Here is a 13,364-nt window from a genome sequence, read left to right on the forward strand (position 1 = left end):
GTTCGTCTTTGACGGAAATCACTTCTTGGCGTCAAGGCCGATGTCTCCCCTTCGGCTGGCCACGATTTCTGTGGCTTGAACAGCACCTTCCATAGCTTCTCATGGGTGGTGCCATAAAGGTACTACATGGCACATGCGTCTTCGGGCTTCCAAGACCACATTGGGGTGGCCCAAAGTTGGCAAGGTAGAAGACGACGGTGGAGCATGAACTGGACCATGCTGGTCAAAGTGGCCCCCCTCCTTTATCATACTAGCGACGCGTTTTTGCAGCGCCTCCACCTCAGTAGTGGACCCCTATTCAAGGCATTTCTTGGTCCACGAGGTTAACCTCGCAGGGGGTACGGACCTAAATTCTGGGGCGGCCGCATCACAGGGTTCAGTGATGTAGAACCATTCCTTTTGCCAGATCTTGACCGTGTCTATGAACACGCCCTCTGGCCATCCGATTCCGATGAGCCTACTCACCATAGCGCCTCTACAGTCCGCGTGCTGGCCGTCAATGATCCTCTGCTTGACGTTGAAAACCTTCAGCCACAGGCTGAAGTGTTGTGGGATCCGGAGAAAAGCTTCGCAAACGGTGATGAAGGTCGAGATATGGAGGAAGGAATTCGAAGCCAAGTCATGCAAGTTGAGCCCGTAGTAAAACATCAACCCTCGGACGAACAGGTTTAGTGGGAAGCCCAATCCCTGGATAAAATGGGGAGTGAACACCACCCGCTCGCCGGCACAGGGCGTCGGCACGACCTAACCCTCTTTAGGGGCCCGATGAACAATGTTGGGTGAGAGGTAGCCCACTCGCTTCAGTTCCTTGATATCGTTGTTGGAGAAGCTTGAGGCCTCCCACTTTCCCTTCGCCCCGGATCTAGCCATGGCCGAGTGCAGGGAAAGGGGATCTTTTGAGGGAAGTTGAGCTAGGGCGCTGTTGCTCTACGGAAGGTTGTGGCGGAAGGAAGGAGAAGGCGTGAAGGGATAACTCTGGCTGAAGGAAATATGCCCTAGAGGCAATAATAAAGTTATTATTTATTTCCTTATATCATGATAAATGTTTATTATTCATGTTATAATTGTATTAACCGGAAACATAATACTTGTGTGAATACATAGACAAACAGAGTGTCACTAGTATGCCTCTACTTGACTAGCTAGTTGATCAAAAATGGTTATGTTTCCTAGCCATAGACATGAGTTGTCATTTGATTAACGGGATCACATCATTAGGAGAATGATGTGATTGACTTGACCCATTCCGTTAGCTTAGCACACGATCGTTTAGTATTCTGCTATTGCTTTCTTCATGACTTATACATGTTCCTATGACTATGAGATTATGCAACTCATGTTTACCGGAGGAACACTTTGTGTGCTACCAAACGTCACAACGTAACTGGGTGATTATAAAGGTGCTCTACAGGTGTCTCCAAAGGTACTTGTTGGGTTGGCGTATTTCGAGATTAGGATTTGTCACTCTGATTGTCGGAGAGATATCTTTGGGCCCACTCGGTAATGCACATCACGTAAGCCTTGCAACTAATGAGTTAGTTGCGGGATGATGTATTACATAATGAGTAAAGAGACTTGTCGGTAACGAGATTGAACTAGGTATTGAGATACCGACGATAGAATCTTGGGCAAGTAACATACCGATGACAAAGGGAACAACGTATGTTGTTATGCGGTTTGACCGATAAAGATCTTCGTAGAATATGTGGGAGCCAATATGAGCATCCAGGTTCCGCTATTGGTTATTGGCCGGAGACGTGTCTCGGTCATGTCTACATAGTTCTCGAACCCGTAGGGTCCGCACGCTTAAAGTTTCGATGACAGTTATATTATGAGTTTATATGTTTTGATGTACCGAAGGTAGTTCGGAGTCCCGGATGTGATCACGGACATGACGAGGAGTCTCGAAATGGTCGAGACATGAAGATTGATATATTGGACGACTATATTCAGACACCGAAATGGTTCCGGGGGTTATCGGATATATACCGGAGTACCGGGAGGTTACCGGAACCCCTCGGGGGTTTAATGGGCCTACATGGGCCTTAGTGGAGAAGATGAGAGGCGTCTAGGGCAGGCCGCGTGCCCCCTCCCCCTCTAGTTCGAATTGGACAAGGAGGGGGGCGGCGCCCCCCCCCCTTTCCTTCCTCTCTCTCTCCTCTTCCCCCCTTCTCCTAATCCAACAAGGAAGGGAGGGAGTCCTACTCCCGGTGGGAGTAGGACTCCTCCTGGCGCGCCCCTCTCCTGGCCGGCTGCCTCTTCCCCCTTGCTCCTTTATATACGGGGGTCGGGGAGCACCCCATAGACACAACAATTGATCATTGATCTTTTAGCTGTGTGCGGTGCCCCCCTCCACCATAGTCCACCTCGATAATATCATACGGTGCTTAGGCGAAGCCCTGCGTCGGTAGAACATCATCATCGTCACCACGCCGTCGTGCTGACGAAACTCTCCCTCAACACTCGGCTGGATTGGAGTTCGAGGGACGTCATCGGGGTGAACGTGTGCTGAACTCGGAGGTGCCGTGCGTTCGGTACTTGATCGGTCGGATCGTGAAGACGTACGACTACATCAACCGCGTTGTGCTAATGCTTCCGCTTTCGGTCTACGAGGGTACGTGGACACACTCTCCCCTCTCGTTGCTATTCATCACCATAATCTTGCGTGTGCGTAGGAATTTTTTTGAAATTACTACGTTCCCCAACAGTGGCATCCGAGCCAGGTTTTATGCGTAGATGTCATATGCACGAGTAGAACACAAGTGAGTTGTGGGTGATACAAGTCATACTACTTACCAGCATTTCATACTTTGGTTCGGCGGTATTGTTGGATGAAGCGGCCCGGACTGACATTACGCATATGCTTACGCGAGACTGGTTCTACCGACGTGCTTTGCACACAGGTGGCTGGTGGGTGTCAGTTTCTCCAACTTTAGTCTAACCGAGTGTGGCTACGCCCGGTCCTTGAGAAGGTTAAAACAACACTAACTTGACGAACTATCGTTGTGGTTTTGATGCGTAGGTAAGAACGGTTCTTGCTCAGTCCGTAGCAGCCACGTAAAACTTGCAACAACAAAGTAGAGGACGTCTAACTTGTTTTTGCAGGGCATGTTGTGATGTGATATGGTCAAGGCATGATGCTAAATTTTATTGTATGGGATGATCATGTTTTGTAACCGAGTTATCGGCAACTAGCAGGAGCCATATGGTTGTTGCTTTATTGTATGCAATGCAATCACCCTGTAATGCTTTACTTTATCACTAAGCGGTAGCGATAGTCGTAGAAGCATAAAGTTGGCGAGATGACAACGATGCTACGATGGAGATCATGGTGTCGCGCCAGTGACGATGGTGATCATGACGGTGCTTCGAAGATGGAGATCACAAGCGCAAAATGATGATGGCCATATCATATCACTTATATTGATTGCATGTGATGTTTATCTTTTATGCATCGTATCTTGCTTTGATTGACGGTAGCATTATAAGATGATCTCTCACTAAATTATCAAAGTATAAGTGTTCTCCCTGAGTATGCACCGTTGCGAAAGTTCTTCGTGCTGAGACACCACGTGATGATCGGGTGTGATAGGCTCTACGTTCAAATACAACAAGTGCAAAACAGTTGCACACGTGGAATACTCAGGTTAAACTTGACAAGCGTAGCATATAATAGATATGGCCTCGGAACACGGAGACCGAAAGGTCGAGCGTGAATCATATAGTAGATATGATCAACATAGTGATGTTCACCATTGAAACTACTCCATCTCACGTGATGATCGGACATGGTTTAGTTGATATGGATCACGTGATCACTTAGAGGATTAGAGGGATGTCTATCTAAGTGGGAGTTCTTAAGTAATATGATTAATTGAACTTAAATTTATCATGAACTTAGTACCTGATAGTATTTTGCTTGTCTATGTTGATTGTAGATAGATGGCCTGTGCTGTTGTTCCATTGAATTATAATGCGTTCCTTGAGAAAGCAAAGTTGAAAGATGATGGTAGCAATTACACGGACTGGGTCCATAACTTGAGGATTATCCTCATTGCTGCACAGAAGAATTACGTCCTGGAAGCACCGCTAGGTGCCAGACCTGCTGCAGGAGCAACAGCAGATGTTATGAACGTCTAGCAGAGCAAAGCTGATGACTACTCGATAGTTCAGTGTGCCATGCTTTACGGCTTAGAACCGGGACTTCAACAACGTTTTAAACGTCATGGAGCATATGAGATGTCCCAGGAGTTGAAGTTAATATTTCAAGAAAATGCCCGGATTGAGAGATATGAGGTCTCCAATAAGTTCTACAACTGTAAGATGGAGGAGAATAGTTCTGTCAGTGAGCATATACTCAAAATGTCTGGGTATAACAATCACTTGATTCAACTGGGAGTTAATATTTTGGATGATAGCGTCATTGACAGAATTCTTCAATCACTGCCACCAAGCTACAAGAGCTTCGTGATGAACTATAACATGCAAGGGATGGATAAGACAATTCCCGAGCTCTTCGCAATGCTAAAGGCTGCGGAGGTAGAAATCAAGAAGGAGCATCAAGTGTTGATGGTCAACAAGACCACTAGTTTCAAGAAAAAGGGCAAAGGGAAGAAGAAGCGGAACTTCAAGAAGAATAGCAAACAAGTTGCTGCTCAAGAGAAGAAACCCAAGTCTGGACCTAAGCTTGAAACTGAGTGCTTCTACTGCAAACAGACTGGTCACTGGAAGCGGAACTGCCCCAAGTATTTGGCGGATAAGAAGGATGGCAAGGTGAACAAAGGTATATGTGATATACATGTTATTGACGTGTACCTTACTAATGCTCGCAGTAGCACCTGGGTATTTGATACTGGTTCTGTTGCTAATATTTGCAACTTGAAACAGGGACTACGGATTAAGCGAAGATTGGCTAAGGACGAGGTGACGATGCGTGTGGGAAATGGTTCCAAAGGCGATGTGATCGCGGTCGGCACGCTACCTCTACATCTACCTTCGGGATTAGTTTTAGACCTAAATAATTGTTATTTGGTGCCAGCGTTGAGCATGAACATTATATCTGGATCTTGTTTGATGCGAGACAGTTATTCATTTAAATAAGAGAATAATGGTTGTTCTATTTATATGAGTAATATCTTTCATGGTCATGCACCCTTGAAGAGTAGTCTATTTTTGTTGTATCTCGATAGTAGTGATACACATATTCATAATATTGAAGCCAAAAGATGCAGAGTTGATAATGATAGTGCAACTTATTTGTGGCACTGCCGTTTAGGTCATATCGGTGTAAAGCGCATGAAGAAACTCCATACTGATGGACTTTTGGAACCACTTGATTATGAATCACTTGGTACTTGCGAACCGTGCCTCATGGGCAAGATGACTAAAACGCCGTTCTCCGGAACTATGGAGCGAGCAACAGATTAATTTGTTGGAATTCATACATATAGATGTATGTGGCCCGATGAATGTTGAGGCTCGCGGCGGGTATAGTTATTTTCTCACCTTCACAGATGATTTAAGCAGATATGGGTATATCTACTTAATGAAACATAAGTCTGAAACATTTGAAAAGTTTAAAGAATTTCAGAGTGAAGTTGAAAATCATCGTAACAAGAAAATAAAGTTTCTACGATCTAATCGTGGAGGAGAATATTTGAGTTGTGAGTTTGGTCTTCATTTGAAACAATGCGGAATAGTTTCGCAACTCACGCCACCAGGAACACCACAGCAAAATGGTGTGTCCGAACGTCGTAATCGTACTTTACTAGATATGGTACGATCTATGATGTCTCTTACTGATTTACCGCTATCGTTTTGGGGTTATGCTTTAGAGAGGGCTACATTCACGTTAAATAGGACACCATCGAAATCCGTTAAGACGACGCCTTATGAACTGTGGTTTGGCAAGAAACCAAAGTTGTCGTTTCTTAAAGTTTGGGGCTGCGATGCTTATGTGAAAAAGCTTTAACCTGATAAGCTCAAACCCAAATCAGAAAAATGTGTCTTCATAGGATACCCAAAAGAGACTATTGGGTACACCTTCTATCACAGATCCGAAGGCAAGACTTTTGTTGCTAAATTTGGATTCTTTCTAGAGAAGGAGTTCCTCTCGAAAGAAGTGAGTGGGAGGAAAGTAGAACTTGATGAGGTAACTATACCTGCTCCCTTATTGGAAAGTAGTTCATCACAGAAACCGGTTTCTGTGACACCTACACCAATTAGTGAGGAAGTTAATGATGATGATCATGAAACTCCAGATCAAGTTGTTACTGAACCTCATAGATCAACCAGAGTAAGATCCGCACCAGAGTGGTACGGTAATCCTGTTCTGGAAGTCATGTTACTAGACCATGATGAACCTACGAACTATGAAGAAGCGATGGTGAGCCCAGATTCCGCAAAATGGCTTGAGGCCATGAAATCTGAGATGGGATCCATGTATGAGAACAAAGACCATCAAAAACCAAGTCATCAAAAACCAAGCACTGCGCGCATGCTCCTAGGGGGATAGATTGGTAGGAAAAGACCATCACTCGTCCCCGACCGCCACTCATAAGGAAGACAATCAAAGAACACCTCATGTTTCAAATTTGTTACATAACGTTTACCATACGTGCATGCTACGGGACTTGCAAACTTCAACACAAGTATTTCTCAAATTCACAACTACTCAACTAGCATGACTTTAATATCACTACCTCCATGTCTCAAAACAATCATCAAGCATCAAACTTCTCTTAGTATTCAACGCACTCATAAGAAAGTTTTTACTGATCTTGAATACCTAGCATATTAGGATTATTTAAGCAAATTACCATGCTAATTAAGACTCAAAATAATCTAAGTGAATCATGAGAGATCAATAGTTTCTATAAAACAAATCCACCACCGTGCTCTAAAAGATATAAGTGAAGTACTAGAGCAAAAACTATATAACTCAAAAGATATAAGTGAAGCACATAGAGTATTCTAATAATTTCCGAATCATGTGTGTCTCTCTCAAAAAGGTGTGTACAGCAAGGATGATTGTGGTAAACTAAAAAGCAAAGACTCAAATCATACAAGATGCTCCAAGCAAAACACATATCATGTGGTGAATAAAAATATAGCTCCAAGTAAAGTTACCGACGGAAGTAGACGAAAGAGGGGATGCCTTCCGGGGCATCCCAAGGCTTTGACTTTTTGGTGTCATCAGATTATCTTGGGGATTCCATGGGCATCCCCAAGCTTAGGCTCTTGCCACTCCTTGTTCCATAATCCATCAATTCTTTCACCCAAAATTTGAAAACTTCACAACACAAAACTTAACAGAAAATCTCGTGAGCTCCGTTAGCGAAAGAAAACAAAAGTCCTCTTCAAGGTACTGTAATGAATTCATTCTTTATTTATATTGGTGTTAAACCTAATGTATTCCAACTTCTCTATGGTTTATAAACTATTTTACTAGCCATAGATTCATCAAAATAAGCAAACAACACACGAAAAACAGAATCTGTCAAAAACAGAACAGTCTGTAGTAATATGTAACTAAGCAAACTTATGGAACTCCAAAAACTCAGCCAAAATAGGAAGACCTAGACAATTTTTTTATAGATCAGCAGCAATTCGAATCAATAGTTTATCACGTTCTGGTGATTTTTAACAATTATTTTCGTGAACAGAAAGTTTCTGGAAATTACAGCAAGATCAAATAACTATCATCCAAGAAGATCCTATAGGTTTAACTTGGCACAAACAATAATTAAAACATAGAAACACATCAAATATTTATTACTAAACAGAAGCAAAAAGCAAAAAAAACTAAATATAAAATTGGGTTGCCTCCCAACAAGCGCTATCGTTTAACGCCCCTAGCTAGGCATAAAAGCAAGGATAGATCTAGGTGTTGCCATCTTTGGTAGGCAATCCATAAGTGGCTCTCATGATAGATTCATATGGTAACTTTATTTTATTCCTAGGGAAGTGTTCCATGCCTTTCTTTAATGGAAATTGGAATCTAATATTCCCTTCCTTCATGTCAATAATTGCACCAATCGTTCTAAGAAAAGGTTTACCAAGAATAATAGGACATGAAGGATTGCAATCTATATCAAGAACAATAAAATCTATGGGCACATAGTTCCTATTTGCAACAATAAGAACATCATTAATTCTTCCCATAGGTTTCTTAATAGTGGAATCCGCAAGGTGCATGTTTAAAGAGCAATCATCAAAATCATGGAAACCTAGCAAATCACACAAAGTTTTTGGAATCGTGGAAACACTAGCACCCAAATCACACAAAGCATAGCATTCATGATCTTTAATCTTAATTTTAATAGTAGGTTCCCACTCATCATAAAGTTTTCTAGGGATGGAAACTTCCAACTCAAGTTTATCTTCATAAGATTGCATCAAAGCATCAACGCTATGTTTGGTAAAAGCTTTATTTTGACTATAAGCATGAGGAGAATTTAGCACGGATTGCAACAAGGAAATACAATCTATCAAAGAGCAATTATCATAATTAAATTCCTTGAAGTCCAAAATAGTGGGTTTATTAATATCCAGGGTTTTGTTCTCTTCAGTCCCACTTTTATCAATTTTAGCATCAAGATCTAAAAACTCCGAATTTTTGGAACGCCTTCTAGGTAAAGGTGGATCATATTCAGTCCCATCATTATCAAGATTCATATTGCAAAACAAGGATTTAATAGGGGACACATCAATAACTTTTAGATCTTCATCTTTCTTCTTTTGCATATCACACAAATCAACAAAGCTATTTAGATGAGTAACGGCATCTTCGCTAGGAAGGCCGGCGAATTGATATTTCATAACAAGATTCAACAAAGCAGCATTGATTTCACAAGATTTAGTATCGGTAAGAGGAGGAATCGGAGTGCAAAGGAAATCATTATTGTTGGTATTGGTAAAGTCACATAATTTGGTATTATCTTGAGCCATCGTGACAAACAAGCAATCCAACACACGAGCAGACAAAAAGCAAGCGAAAAAGAGGCGGACGAAAAAGAGAGGGCCAATAAAACGGCAGGGGTGAAGTGGGGAGAGTAAAACGAGAGGAAAATGGCAAATAATGTAATGCGGGAGATAAGGGTTTGTGATGGGTACTTGGTATGTTGACTTTTGCGTAGACCTCCCCGGCAACGGCGCCAGAAATCCTTCTTGCTACCTCTTGAGCACTGCGTTGGTTTTCCCTTGAAGAGGAAAGGGTGATGCAGCACAGTAGCGTAAGTATTTCCTTCGGGTTTTGAGAACCAAGGTATCAATCCAGTAGGAGGCTACGCGCGAGTCCCTCGCACCTACACAAAACAAATAAATCCTCGCAACCAACGCGATAAGGGGTTGTCAATCCCTACACGGTCACTTACGAGAGTGAGATCTGATAGATATGATAGGATAATAGTTTTGGTATTTTTATGATAAAGATGCAAAGTAAAACAAAAGCAAAGTAAAAGGCAACGGAAATAACTAAGTGTTGGAAGATTAATATGATGAAGATAGACCCGGGGGCCATAGGTTTCACTAGTGGCTTCTCTCAAGAGCATAAGTATTTTACGGTGGGTGAACAAATTACTGTTGAGCAATTGACAGAATTGAACATAGTTATGAGAATATCTAGGTATGATCATGTATATAGGCATCACGTCCGAGACAAGTAGACCGACTCCTGCCTGCATCTACTACTATTACTCCACACATCGACCGCTATCCAGCATGCATCTAGAGTATTAAGTTCATAAGAACAGAGTAACGCCTTAAGTAAGATGACATGATGTAGAGGGATAAATTCATGCAATATGATAAAAAACCCATCTTGTTATCCTCGATGGCAACAATACTATACGTGCCTTGCTGCCCCTACTGTCACTGGGAAAGGACACCGCAAGATTGAACCCAAAGCTAAGCACTTCTCCCATTGCAAGAAAGATCAATCTAGTAGGCCAAACCAAACTGATAATTTGAAGAGACTTGCAAAGATAACCAATCATACATAAAAGAATTCAGAGAAGATTCAAATATTGTTCATAGATAATCTTGGTCATAAACCCACAATTCATCGATCTCAACAAACACACCGCAAAAAGAAGATTATATCGAATAGATCTCCAAGAGAGAGGGGGAGAACATTGTATTGAGATCCAAAAAGAGAGAGAAAGCCATCTAGCTACTAACTATGGACCCGAAGGTCTGAAGTAAACTACTCACACTTCATCGGAGAGGCTATGGTGTTGATGTAGAAGCCCTCCGTGATGGATGCCCCCTCCGGCGGAGCTCCAGAATAGGCCCCAAGATGGGATCTCGTGGGTACAGAAGGTTGCGGCGGTGGAATTAGGTTTTTGGCTCCCTATCTGATCGTTTGGGGGTACGTAGGTATATATAGGAGGAAGGAGTACGTCGGTGGAGCAACAGGGGGCCCACGAGGGTGGAGGGCGCACCCTAGGGGGGTAGGCGCGCCCCCCCTACCTCGTGGCTTCCTCTTTTGTTTCTTTACATAGGGTCCAAGTCTCCTGGATCATGTTCGTTCCGAAAATCACGTTCCCGAAGGTTTCATTCCGTTTGGACTCCGTTTGATATTCTTTTTCTGCGAAACTCTGAAATAGGCAAAAAATAGCAATTCTGGGCTGGGCCTCCGGTTAGTAGGTTAGTCCCAAAAATAATATAAAAGTGAATAATAAAGCCCAATAATGTCCAAAACATAAGGTAATATAGCATGGAGCAATCAAAAATTACAGATACGTTGGAGACGTATCAGTGCCACCCAAAGATTTAACTAGATGAGATCGTTACGAATACTCAAAAGAAAGGGAACTCGCCTGTAAGCCGGAGTCTTCAGATGCAGAGGATATGGGGAGCCAGCGTTGGAGGGGGCTACTGAGGGAGTCCTAGACTAGGGGGTCCTCGGATGGCCGACCTATCTCTTGTGGGTTGTATAGTTGGGTCGTGCTGTATCCGGACCGAAGATTGTTTGTGCCTTGGTATGTACCCCAAGTCAAGATGGAAGATTCTGCGTCCTGGTTCCTTCTATGTAACTGACTATGTGTAAACCCTAGTATCCCTGGTGTCTATATAAACCAGAGAGTTTAGTTCATCTGATCTTGTGGTAGATCGATTCTGTACTCCTCATATACACAAGCAATATAATCAAGCAGGACGTATGGTTTACCTCTTAGAGAGGGCATGAACCTGGGCAAACAGTGTGTCCCCGTCGATCTAAGGTCCACAATTCGGGACCCCCTACCCGAGATCCACCGGTTTTGACACCGACAGACGTGGCATCAAACGGCTCGCAACCAACTAAAATGATAACTGGTACTCTGACAAATTGATAAAAATACTAATAATAATAAAGAGAAAAGTATAATATAAAATGTTCATTGTCTTTTGGCTAGTATAATCTTTAAATACTTAAGTTAGCACGTCAACAATAGATAATTAACCACGACATCATAGCAATCCGATGCCACCACTATCTTGCAAATGATGAGTATAGATGGGCCAACAGATTTGTGACGTGATAAAAAAAAGCGACGCCGGTACTAACCAAGTATGCCAACGCCGCCACTATTTGAAAACATAGTGCTGACGTTGTTTGAAAATGAGGCGCCACCAACTAATGTTATGGCTAGCCGTTTTTCCACTAGTGGTTCTGATCACCCTAAAAAAAATCAAAAGGTAGCATCCCAAGAGAAGCAAGCAGAGCCAATGTAGTTCTACTCCACACGGAAGAGCACAAATCATGATCTTGATGTGGAGCCAGAGCCAACTATGGAGCAAGAGCATGGTATGGATGAAATCACTGCAAAAGATCATGATCTTGCCCAAGATGAATTGGAAACAATTATGGAGCTAAAGAGGAGAACAAAGATTGGCAGAATTAGGAAGCATAAAAGGTCAGTTGAGAAGGTACATATGGTTAGGTAGAAACTCCCAGTCCTTCTCACTGAAGATGATTCTGATTTGGAAGCAGATGGGGACATAATTCATAGGTTTAAATTTTGTTTTCCTTTTCTGCTGCTTTTAAAATGTTGGGATTTAAAAAAATTGTTCAGAAATTTGATTGTTTTAGTTTTTAAAAACATAAATTTGAAAATCGTTTCCGTAATTTATAAAATTTTCATGAATTTTAAAAATTGTTCCCAAAGTTCAACAAATGTTCATGAATTTGAAAATTGTTCCCATATTTTAAATACGTTCCTAATTTTAAAAATTGTTCATGAATTTGAAAAAAATATTTCCAGATTTCAAAAAAATGTTCCAATATTTTTTTAAAGATAACCACGAAATGAAAAAAAGAAGGGTCCCGATAACTGCCACACGTGTGGTGTATCGGGTAGTTGTGCCACACGTCTCGTGTGGCATGAACGGCAACCAGCCCACACACCTGCGTGTGGGCAAAACAACTAATGCCCACACACATCTTTTTTTCCCTCCTGAACCCTCTCACACGCGTGCGTGTGGGCGAAGTTGATAACGCCCACACGCCCGTATGTCAGGCCTCGTACCTTTCTGGTCCCGCACGCGACACGTGACGCCCACCGCGCGCCCGCAGTTGCCATGGTCCAGACCCTCGTCCATGTTCGTTTATCTGCAGTTGCCATGTCGCTGAACTACGGTTGCCATGTCGGACAACTGCAGTTGCCATGGTTGCTCAACTGCAGTTGCCATGTATGGTCTGATCTAATATAGTTGCCATGATTTCATAACTTTAGGAGTTGTCACATACTAACAATAGGCAGTTGAGAGAGTTGCCATGTGCTCACAAGCATGCTAGGACAGTTGCCATGTAAAAAGGAAGAGTTGTCATCTGCTTACGTGCACGTTAGGGCAGTTGCCATGTACGTGCACGTTGGGGCAGTTGCCATGTACCATGCAAAAACACATGGCAACTCGGTAAAAGAGAGTTGCCATCTGCTTACGTGCACACTAGGCAGTTGCCGTGTACCCTGCAAAAACACATGGCAACTCGGGTAAAAAAAGAGAGTTGCCACCTGCTTATAAAGCACACAAGAGGCAGTTGCCATGTGCGCTGCAAAAACACATTGCAACTAGCAGCTTACGTGTGGGAGAGGAGACGGGCGTGTGGGCGAGATGGCAAATGCCCACACACCAGCCCTTGTGCGTGACTAAAAACTGGTGTGTGGATGAACTGCTAAACGCCCACACACCGGCCCTTGCGTGTGGTAAAACGGATGTGTGGGCGAACTATGTCACACACCACACACACGCCTTGTCCTACGTGGTACAGAAAATCAGTCAGAATGTGTCAAGATTCGTGCATATAGTACTGGACGGTGATGGATGCGTGTGGTCGAGATGGTCAACGCCCACACGTGTGGGCGTTAACATTTCCGAAAAAA

The 13,364-nt window shown here is 42.9% G+C and overlaps 1 pseudogene; it reads right to left on the minus strand.

Moving 5' to 3' along the window:
- LOC125529887 (disease resistance protein Pik-2 pseudogene) overlaps positions 1-13,364 on the minus strand; it is a 257,570-nt pseudogene that overhangs the window by 51,079 nt on the left and 193,127 nt on the right.

This window comes from Triticum urartu, chromosome 2A, assembly GCF_056163025.1.
Source record: "Triticum urartu cultivar PI428250 chromosome 2A, HENAU_Tu73, whole genome shotgun sequence".
Lineage (NCBI taxonomy): Eukaryota > Viridiplantae > Streptophyta > Magnoliopsida > Poales > Poaceae > Triticum > Triticum urartu.